At 43.3% G+C, this 8,469-nt stretch overlaps 1 protein-coding gene across 2 annotated transcripts in view; it reads left to right on the top strand.

The window, feature by feature from the left end:
• Positions 1 to 2,077: 2,077 nt before the first annotated feature.
• The window catches only part of CAP2 (cyclase associated actin cytoskeleton regulatory protein 2), a 128,183-nt gene continuing 121,791 nt past the window's right edge, over positions 2,078 to 8,469 (top strand). For both annotated transcript variants that reach the window (XM_081518147.1, XM_081518146.1), the window contains exon 1: positions 2,078 to 2,126. The gene's annotated coding sequence lies outside the window, so the exon portion shown is untranslated. The remainder of the gene's footprint in view (positions 2,127 to 8,469) is intronic.

Raw genomic sequence — 8,469 nt, 5'->3', positions numbered from 1 at the left:
ATTGAAGGTCTCCGCCTGCTGGAGCCTAACCTTTTTTTCCCAGATCTGGGTCCCACAACTCTGCTTTCAGCTAAGTTCACTGACTCTCCTTTATACATGTCCCAGCCTTCATCACCTCTCCACTTTTGTCCCTGTTGTCCTTTCGTCTTGAGTGCCCCTCCCCCCACTGCCCTTTCTTTCTGTCCTATTTCTGCTTGAAAGATCAACTCTTACTTCCACCAGAATGCATTCTCTGGTTCCCGGAACTAGAAAACACCTCCCTCCCCTGAATATCTACAAACTTTGTTTGTACTTCTCTTGGGCCCTGTTTTAGTCTTCCTTACATTGTGGTTATTTTTATACTCTCTTCATCTTCTTACTAGCTTATAAACCCAAGGGGAGGATTTGTGCCTCATTCATTCACCTTTATACTCTTTATACTCCATAATACTTTATACTCCAGTGCAAAATGCACTCAGCCAGAAGAAATGCTCCATTAATGCTTGCTGAAGTTAATGCTAGAGGAAAAAAAAGTCATGTTAAACTGGAAGCTCAGAAGTTTCCTGTGAACCTGTAAAAATTGGTTCTTAAGGATATAATATTCTTTGTATTCCTGGAACATATATATATATGTTTTAAAAGATTCATCTGTTCATTCATTCTTCAGTAAAAGTGTATTGAATACCTGTCAAATGCAAGGCATGTGCATGGCAGGGACAGCACTGATCCTGGATATGTGTAATGTATGCATTCACTTAGCGATGTGATCAATGACATAAACAGTGTCGTTCTGTTTCCCTTCTTTCCACACAATCGGGAGCAAGGAGGCACCCCTCATCACCAATGCTGGACAAAGAGCAGTATGTGATAGGAAAAAACATTAAGCTGTGACCTATGGGGTCAGAATAGCCTCATCATGCACAGAACCAAATTAAATGCAGTTTTAACACTGACAGAAAATACTGGCTTTTTAGATACTCATCCTAGTGTCTGCTTAGAAATTTTGCTTTAAGAAATATCGACACAACCCCACCTTCTTTCTTCTCTGTAATTATTTTCCTAGCGTCATTCAATGAAGAGCTTCAAGTCTACTTTTTCAGACTAAAATAAACTAGTGAAAATAGAAAATCAATGTTTTCTTTCTAACAGCATTAACAAAAAAAGTAAAAATCTCCAGTTGTGTAATTGTAGTCAACATACCAAGAGGAAGGGCCACAAATACAATAAAAGTAAATTGGTTTAGGGTACCAAGAAGTGGGCTTTCCTGGTGGCTCAGTCGGTGAAGAACCTGCCTGCAATGTGGGAGAGCTGGGTTCGATCCCTGGGTAGGAAAGATTACCCTGGCGGAGGGCATGGCAACCCACTCCAGTATTTTTGCCTGGAGAATCCCCATGGACAGAGGAGCCTGGCGGGTTACAGTCCATGAGGTCACAAAGAGTCGGGCACGACCGAGCGACTAAGCACAGTACCTTTATTCTTAAACAGTCAGGCAGTTTTTTTTTCAAAAAGATGTTGTATGTAAAGTACATTTTAAAATACATTGTTAAAATGTTGTTACAAAATATGAATGCATCTGAACTTGGTGTCTAGCTGAAGTGTTGCTTCTCCACCTCCTTCTCCAGCCAGGAACTTGATCCCTCTACTGGGGTTGGGGAGAACACTGGCCGGTCTGTAGCTCTCCAAGGACCCATCCTTTCTCTGCACAAGCCTTTGAGGATCCAGTCTTTGGCTCCTTCAGCCAGGAGCCTCCCGGATCTTTCCAGACTTCTTTGCAAGGCTGCCTGATGCAGCGAATTCATTTCTGTCTGAGCCTGTCGCCCTGTGCCTTCCTCCTCTCGCTCTCTTTTCTCCCACGGCCCATCTGCCCCTCCTCTCCTCCATCCCCCCTCTCCCCTCCGCTCCCCTTTATTTCCACTCCCCACCGGCGGAGCTTGGCTCCCCTCCCTTCCCCCCTCTCCCTCTCTCTCCCTCTCCGCGAGTCAGTATTTGGAGCTCCCGGAAGCCGCTAGCCACTCTCTCCCCGGGAGCAGCGTGACCGACACCGACTCCTGCTGGGGCGGGGGGAGGAGGAGGAGGGGAGGAGGGCGCGCGAGTGGCCGAGCGCGGATTGGCATCGCCCAGCACCGGACCGCAGAACCCGAGGGCAGGTAATCCAGAGCTGCCGGGCCGGGCCGGGCCGGGCCGGGCGGGGAGGGGCGCGGGGTGGAGTGGCGGGAGCACCCCGCGGCCGCGCTCGGAAGTTGCGCTCCATGGGTGGGGTGCAGAGGGGCCCGGGCCGAGGCGCGCGGGGAATAAAGGCGCTTGCTGGCCCGCATGCGGTGGAAGCGGGCGGCCGCGGGGCCTAGGTGCAGGGCCCGGACTTCGGGGTGCGGGCGTGAGGGGGGCGCCCCATCTGGGTCAGCGCAGCGGCGCTCCCCGCCCCCGCCGCCTGCCCGGTGCGCGCCGCGCAGGCCGGGCTGGAAGGCGGGTGCGGGTGTGGAGAGGGCTCGGGGCTGGACCAGTGGCCGAGGCCTCGCAGCCTCGTTCCAGGCGGGTCTAACTTTGGGGGTGCTCGCCCCCTCTGCTCTAAGCCTCAGGGGAAGTGGGGTATTGGGGAGGAGGTAATTGTCATTGGACTGAATTTGATCCTAGCCTGGCTTCTCTGCAGAACCTGACCTGAGGTCTTGAGTCACTTTTAAAAAAATGCACTGGCCACTGAGGCATTGAGGGACAGCTCCGAAGAGGTCACCTCGCCACCACTGGGTCTTTCCTTGGGTAGAGGGGTTTGGTGGAAGCAGCTTCGTTATCTTCGCTTTGGGGACTAATAATCACATATGCAAATAGTCTTGCCTTTATTACCATCAGAGGGGTGTCGGACATCACAAATAGGCTGCAGGGTTTAGCGATATTTGAATTATTGCATTCTCTAAAAGGAATGAATGTGGATATTGAACTAGAATTAGGTCCAAACAGCCAAAGCAGAGATGAACACAGCAGAAAAGATCAAGAACCTCTGGTTATATAGTCAGAGGAATGCAGAAGTCTATGGAACTTAAACCACAAAAGTTAACCAGAATTGTTTGCAGAGTACTATTTCTTTACTGCTTATATAAGACTTTTTTTATTTAAGGAACATGGCTTAGAATTCTTGGCAAAATATCTAAGCCTGTTTAATGTAAGGTTACAGCTGTGGAGTGATCTTTGGGGGAATTGTTCTTATAATTATTAAAGTCCAGTTAGACTGTAAGCCTCCTGAGGGCAAGGGTGGGGGGTTTTTAGCAGTTTTTACTGCACCAAGCAGTATTTGACTCACAGCCTGTAATGAGCAAGCAGTAAAAGTTTGTTGAAATGATTAACCCAACAGTTTGAGTGTGGTTGTGACTTTTTGAAGACACTACATTATTTTTCAAGGAAACACTACTCTTTGATCTCCAAATCTAAAAGTCCTTAATAAATTAGAACTGAGGTATCATAAATATTTATTAAAATTAAAGAGGAAAAATTGACTGAGAAATCATGAAGGTAAATGTCAAGGCAGCCTTGGCTAGTAGGAAATAGGTTTTTGCTGCTCATTGTAGAAGTGAAAAGTATTTTAACTTGTTGATATAAGGTAAAGTTTGGCAAACTTTTAGAGTAAAGGGCTGGATAGTAAACTTGTAGCCTTTCTTGGTTCTGTGGTCTCTTTAGTAACTACTCATCTGTGCTGTTGTTGCTTAAAACCAGTCACAGAAAATGACTAAAGAAATGATGTGGCTGTATTTCACTTTATTTATGGACACTAAAATTTGAAGTTCATATAATTTTCATCAGTATTGAAATTTGTTATCCAACTCTGTGACCCAGTGTACTGTAGCATCTGCCAGGCTCCCCTGTCCTTGAAATAATAATGAAATAGTCTTTTTTTCAGGCAGTAAAAAATGTAGAATTCATTTTTAGCTTGGGAGAGAATGGGGAGACACAAAAGCAGTGGAGAAAGGGGGCAGATTTGTCATGTTGGCAGTAGTTTACTATTCCCCCCTACCATGTGTAGAGTTTGGAGGGGAACCTGTTTTTTTTTTTTAAAGATTTTTTTCTTTTTTTGATGTGGACCATTTTTAAAGTCTTTATTGAATTTGTTACAATATTGCTTCTGTTTTATAGTTTGGTTTCTTGGCCACAAGGCATGTGGGATCTTAGCTCCCTAACGAGGGATTGAACCCTCATCCCCTGCATTGGAAGGCAAAATGTTAACCACTGACCTCCAGGGAAGTGCCTGCAGAGGCACCTTTCAAAAGGGTCAATGGGCCAGATTAACAAGGGGGGGGGCTTAAGTGATACTCAAGAGTTACATTAATGCCTTCAAGAGTAGCATTAACCTATTTGGGGCATTGCAGTGTTTTGTTTTGTGTCAAATATTTCCTAACAGACAACTTTATGTATGAGGTTTCCTTTTTAATTCATCAATTATGTGATATACATAAAAATAATTGGGTAAGTTTATGTTAACTGTAAACATAATATTCAAATAACTGCCTGTAGCCCTGTCACGGGCTTCCGAGGTGGTGCTAGTGGTAAAGAAGCCGCCTGCCAGTGCAGGAGACTTAAGAGATGCAGGTTTGATCCCTGGGTCAGGAAGATCCCCTGGAGGACAGCATGGCAACTCACTCCAGTATTCTTGTCTGGAGAATCCCATGAACAGAGGAGCCTGCCAGGCTCCAGTCCACGGAGTCTCAAAGAGTCAGACATGACTGAAGCGACTTAACATGGCAGCCCTTTCACAGCGTTAAAAACTAGGGCTTATGAACTAGATAATTGTGAAAATATAACCCACAGAATGGGAGAAAATATTTTAAAATCCTATATTTGATAAGGAACTTGTATCCAAATATATAGAGTTCTTACAACTCAATAATAAAAAGTAACCCAATATAGAAATAGTCAAGATATCTGAATGAATATTTCTCCCAAGAAAATATACAAATGGCCATAAGCACATGAAAAGATGGCTGAACATCATTATTTGTCAGAAAATGCATATCAAAACTACAGTGAGATACCACTTGACACCCATTAGGATGGCTAGAGTCAAAAAGTCAGATAAGTGTTGGTGAAGGAGTTGGAACACTTGACACCTTTATATGTTGCTGGTAGAAATATTTCTTGTACAGTTGCTTTGGAAAACAATTGGGCAGTTCCTCAAAAATTAAACAGAGTTACCATGTGAAACAACAATTTCACTCTTAAGTATATATACCCAAGAAAAATGAAAGCACATGTTGGCACAAAAACCTGTACATAAATGTTTATACCAGCACCATTCATAACAACCAAATTAAAAATAACTGAGATGTCCATCGACTGAGGAATGGATAAATAAAATATGGTATATCCATACAATGGGATTTTATTTGGCCATAAAAAAGAATGAAATACTGATTACATGTACCTTGAAACCATTATTCTAAGTGAAAGAATTTAATCACAAAAGACCACACATTGTATGGTTCTATTCATATGGAAATGTTCAGAACAGGGCAATGTATGGAGACAAAAAAGTAGGTTAGTGGTTTCTTTGGTATGGGGATTGATGCTGGGGGTGGGTGTGATAGTGAAGGGTACAGGGTTTCTTTTTGAGCTGCAAAATGTTCTAAAATTAGTGATGGTTGTGAACATCATCAGATGGTACACTTCAGATGGGTGAATTGTACAGTAAGTCCCCTACATACAAACCTTCAAGTTGCAACCTTTCAAAGATGCATATGTATTATAAACCTATTATAGTACTATAATCATATGTGAGCCATATCTCAATAAAGTTGTTAAACGGAAGGCTAGAAAAAGAGAACTAGATTACTACCTATACTGTTGTATATTTCTTTATGCCCTTCTCCTGTGACATTCATTGTACCCATCCTTACACTGGATTTTGTGTTGACCGTTCCCGATTTTATTGTAAAATAGTTTTGTGACGTGTATGTGTTACTAATCAATTTTGTCTGCATTTGCTTGTTTTTCTAAAACCGTATCTTCTATTTTACATTTCTTTAGGAGGGACCTTTTATTTTGTTTCTGTAACTGGAGGGGTTTTTTGGCTGTGCTGGGTCTTTATTGCGGTACTCAGTCTTTCTCCAGTTGCAGCCCGCAGTCTCTGGAGCGCGGGCTCAGCAGTTGTGACAAGTGAGCTTAGTTTCCCCTTGGCAGTCGTGACCTTAGTCGTCAGACCACAGACCGAACCTGTGTCCACCACATTGGAAGGAGGAGTCTTAACCACTGGACCACCAAGCAAGTCCCTTTGGGTTTTTTTTGTGTGTTTTTTCAATTTATCTAAAGGGTATATGTATATTATAACCTCACTTTAAAAAAATTTTTTTTTTAATAAATTTATTTATTTTAGTTGGGGGCTAATTACTTTACAATATTGTAATAGTTTTTGCCATACATTGACATGAATCAGCCATGGGTTTACATGTGTTCCCCTCCCTGGACACCCCACCCACCTCCCTCCCCATCCCATCCCTCTGGGTCATCCCATTGCCCCGGCCCTGAGCCCTTGTCTCATGCATCGAACATGGAATGGTGTTCTGTTTCACATATGATAATATACATGTTTCAATGCTATTCTCCCAGAACGTCCCACCGAAACCTCACTTTTAAAAAGCTCAAAACTAAAATTTCAAGGATTATCCATGTTGTTACATGTAACTGTCAGGCGAGGGTATGCTCCTCGGTTCTGTCTCGTCACAAGAAAGATTTGAAGTGATGGACATTAAAGCCCTCGGCGCGTCACAGCTCTCGGGTCTTGGAAAGACCATGTTATAGCTCTCAGGTCTCGAACAGACCGTGTTATAGCTTTTAGACAAATCAGTGTTACAGCTCCGTGTTACAGCTCTATTTTATTTAGAAAATAGCAGGAGAATCCATCCTCCAGGCGTGAGAGCATGCCGACCCAAAGACACGCATGCCGACCCAAAGACACGAATGAGCGCGTGGGAGAAAGAGAGAGAGAGTGCGAGAGCCCTTTGGCTCCTCTTTTTATGTTTTTTCCTCCCCCGGGCCTCCCCTGTGTAAATTGGGCTTAGCCAGGAGTGCTGTTTGTTCTACCTGTGGTCCTCACTCAGGTCCTCAGACCTTCCTTTGACCTTCCTTTGTTCTATTTTCGCGGGCTTTTCCCTTGCTTGTCTTTTAGCCACCACCATTTTAGACTCCTGTTTCCTATTCTAACTAACTAATGTAACTATGTGTTATATTATTGTTGGCAAATATTCCACAGTTTATCGTTTCTCTTATTGATGGGCATTAGGGTTGGTTCCCATGTTTTGTTGCTTTGGAGACTTTTATTCCATGTGTCTTGGCACACATGTGTTTTCTGTGTGAATGTAAATGTGCCATGTATTTTAATTACCAAAAAGAGAGTTGATTGACGTATACAATAGTGGTAACCCCAGCTTATTCATTCCCCTAAACCAAGTGGTTTAATCTGATACCCTATTATAAATCTCATCCCATTTAAATTCTAGTTGTAATATCTGGTTTCTCATCACCTAAGAAGTATGGAAAAACACTGTTCTAAAATGCTAAAATGAATTTGCTTAATAGATATAAGCAAGCTTCTTCCACTGTGGAAGAGGGAAGTCCAGTGAAATTCCACAGGATAAATGTTCAGTTCAGTTCAGTTCAGTCACGCAGTCGTGTCCAACTCTTTGCGACCCCATGAATCCCAGCACGCCAGGCCTCCCTGTCTATCACCAACTCCTGGAGTCTACCCAAACCCATGTCCATCGAGTCAGTGATGCCATCCAGCCATCTCATCCTCTGTCGTCCCCTTCTCCTCCCGCCCCCAATCCTTCCCAGCATCAGGGTCTTTTCCAATGAGTCAGTTCTTCGCATCACGTGGCCAAAGAATTGGAGTTTCAGCTTCAGCATCAGTCCTTCCAGTGAATATTCAGGACTGATTTCCTTTAGGATGGACTGGTTGAATCTCCTTGCAGTGCAAGGGACTCTCAAGAGTCTTCTCCAACACCACAGTTCAAAAGCATCAATTCTTCGGCGCTCAGCTTTCTTCACCGTCCAACTCTCACATCCATACATGACCACTGGAAAAACCATAGCCTTACTTGCTTGAAAAAAATGTTGGTTGCTCAGTCATATCTGACTCTTTGCAACCCATGGACTGTAGCTGTCCAAGCTCCCCTGTCCATAGAATTCTTCAGGCAGGAATACTGGAGTGGGTAGCCATTTCCTTCTCCAGGGAATCTTCTCAACATTTGCATGCCAATACACAATTATTACTTGCTTTATTATCAATTTTGTGCAAGTTAACTTTTAACTACAACAGCAGAGTCGTGGACCACAAATGACTAAAATAACCCAGAAGGATGAGTAGTTACACTACTCAACTAAATTTCAGTCTCCCTAAATTTTTCCTTACATTGATAATTTAAATAATTTTAATATTTCATCACCATGTGATGTTAAGTATATAACTCAAGGAGTTCAAAAAAATTGAGTGACATTTCTATTACAAAATTTCAT

Source organism: Giraffa tippelskirchi, chromosome 8, assembly GCF_054371585.1.
Source record: "Giraffa tippelskirchi isolate mGirTip1 chromosome 8, T2T-mGirTip1v1.2.pri, whole genome shotgun sequence".
In the NCBI taxonomy this organism is placed as follows: Eukaryota; Metazoa; Chordata; class Mammalia; order Artiodactyla; family Giraffidae; genus Giraffa; species Giraffa tippelskirchi.
The sequence above is the reverse complement of the archived record's forward strand: the minus strand, read 5'-3'. Positions and strand labels throughout refer to the sequence as shown.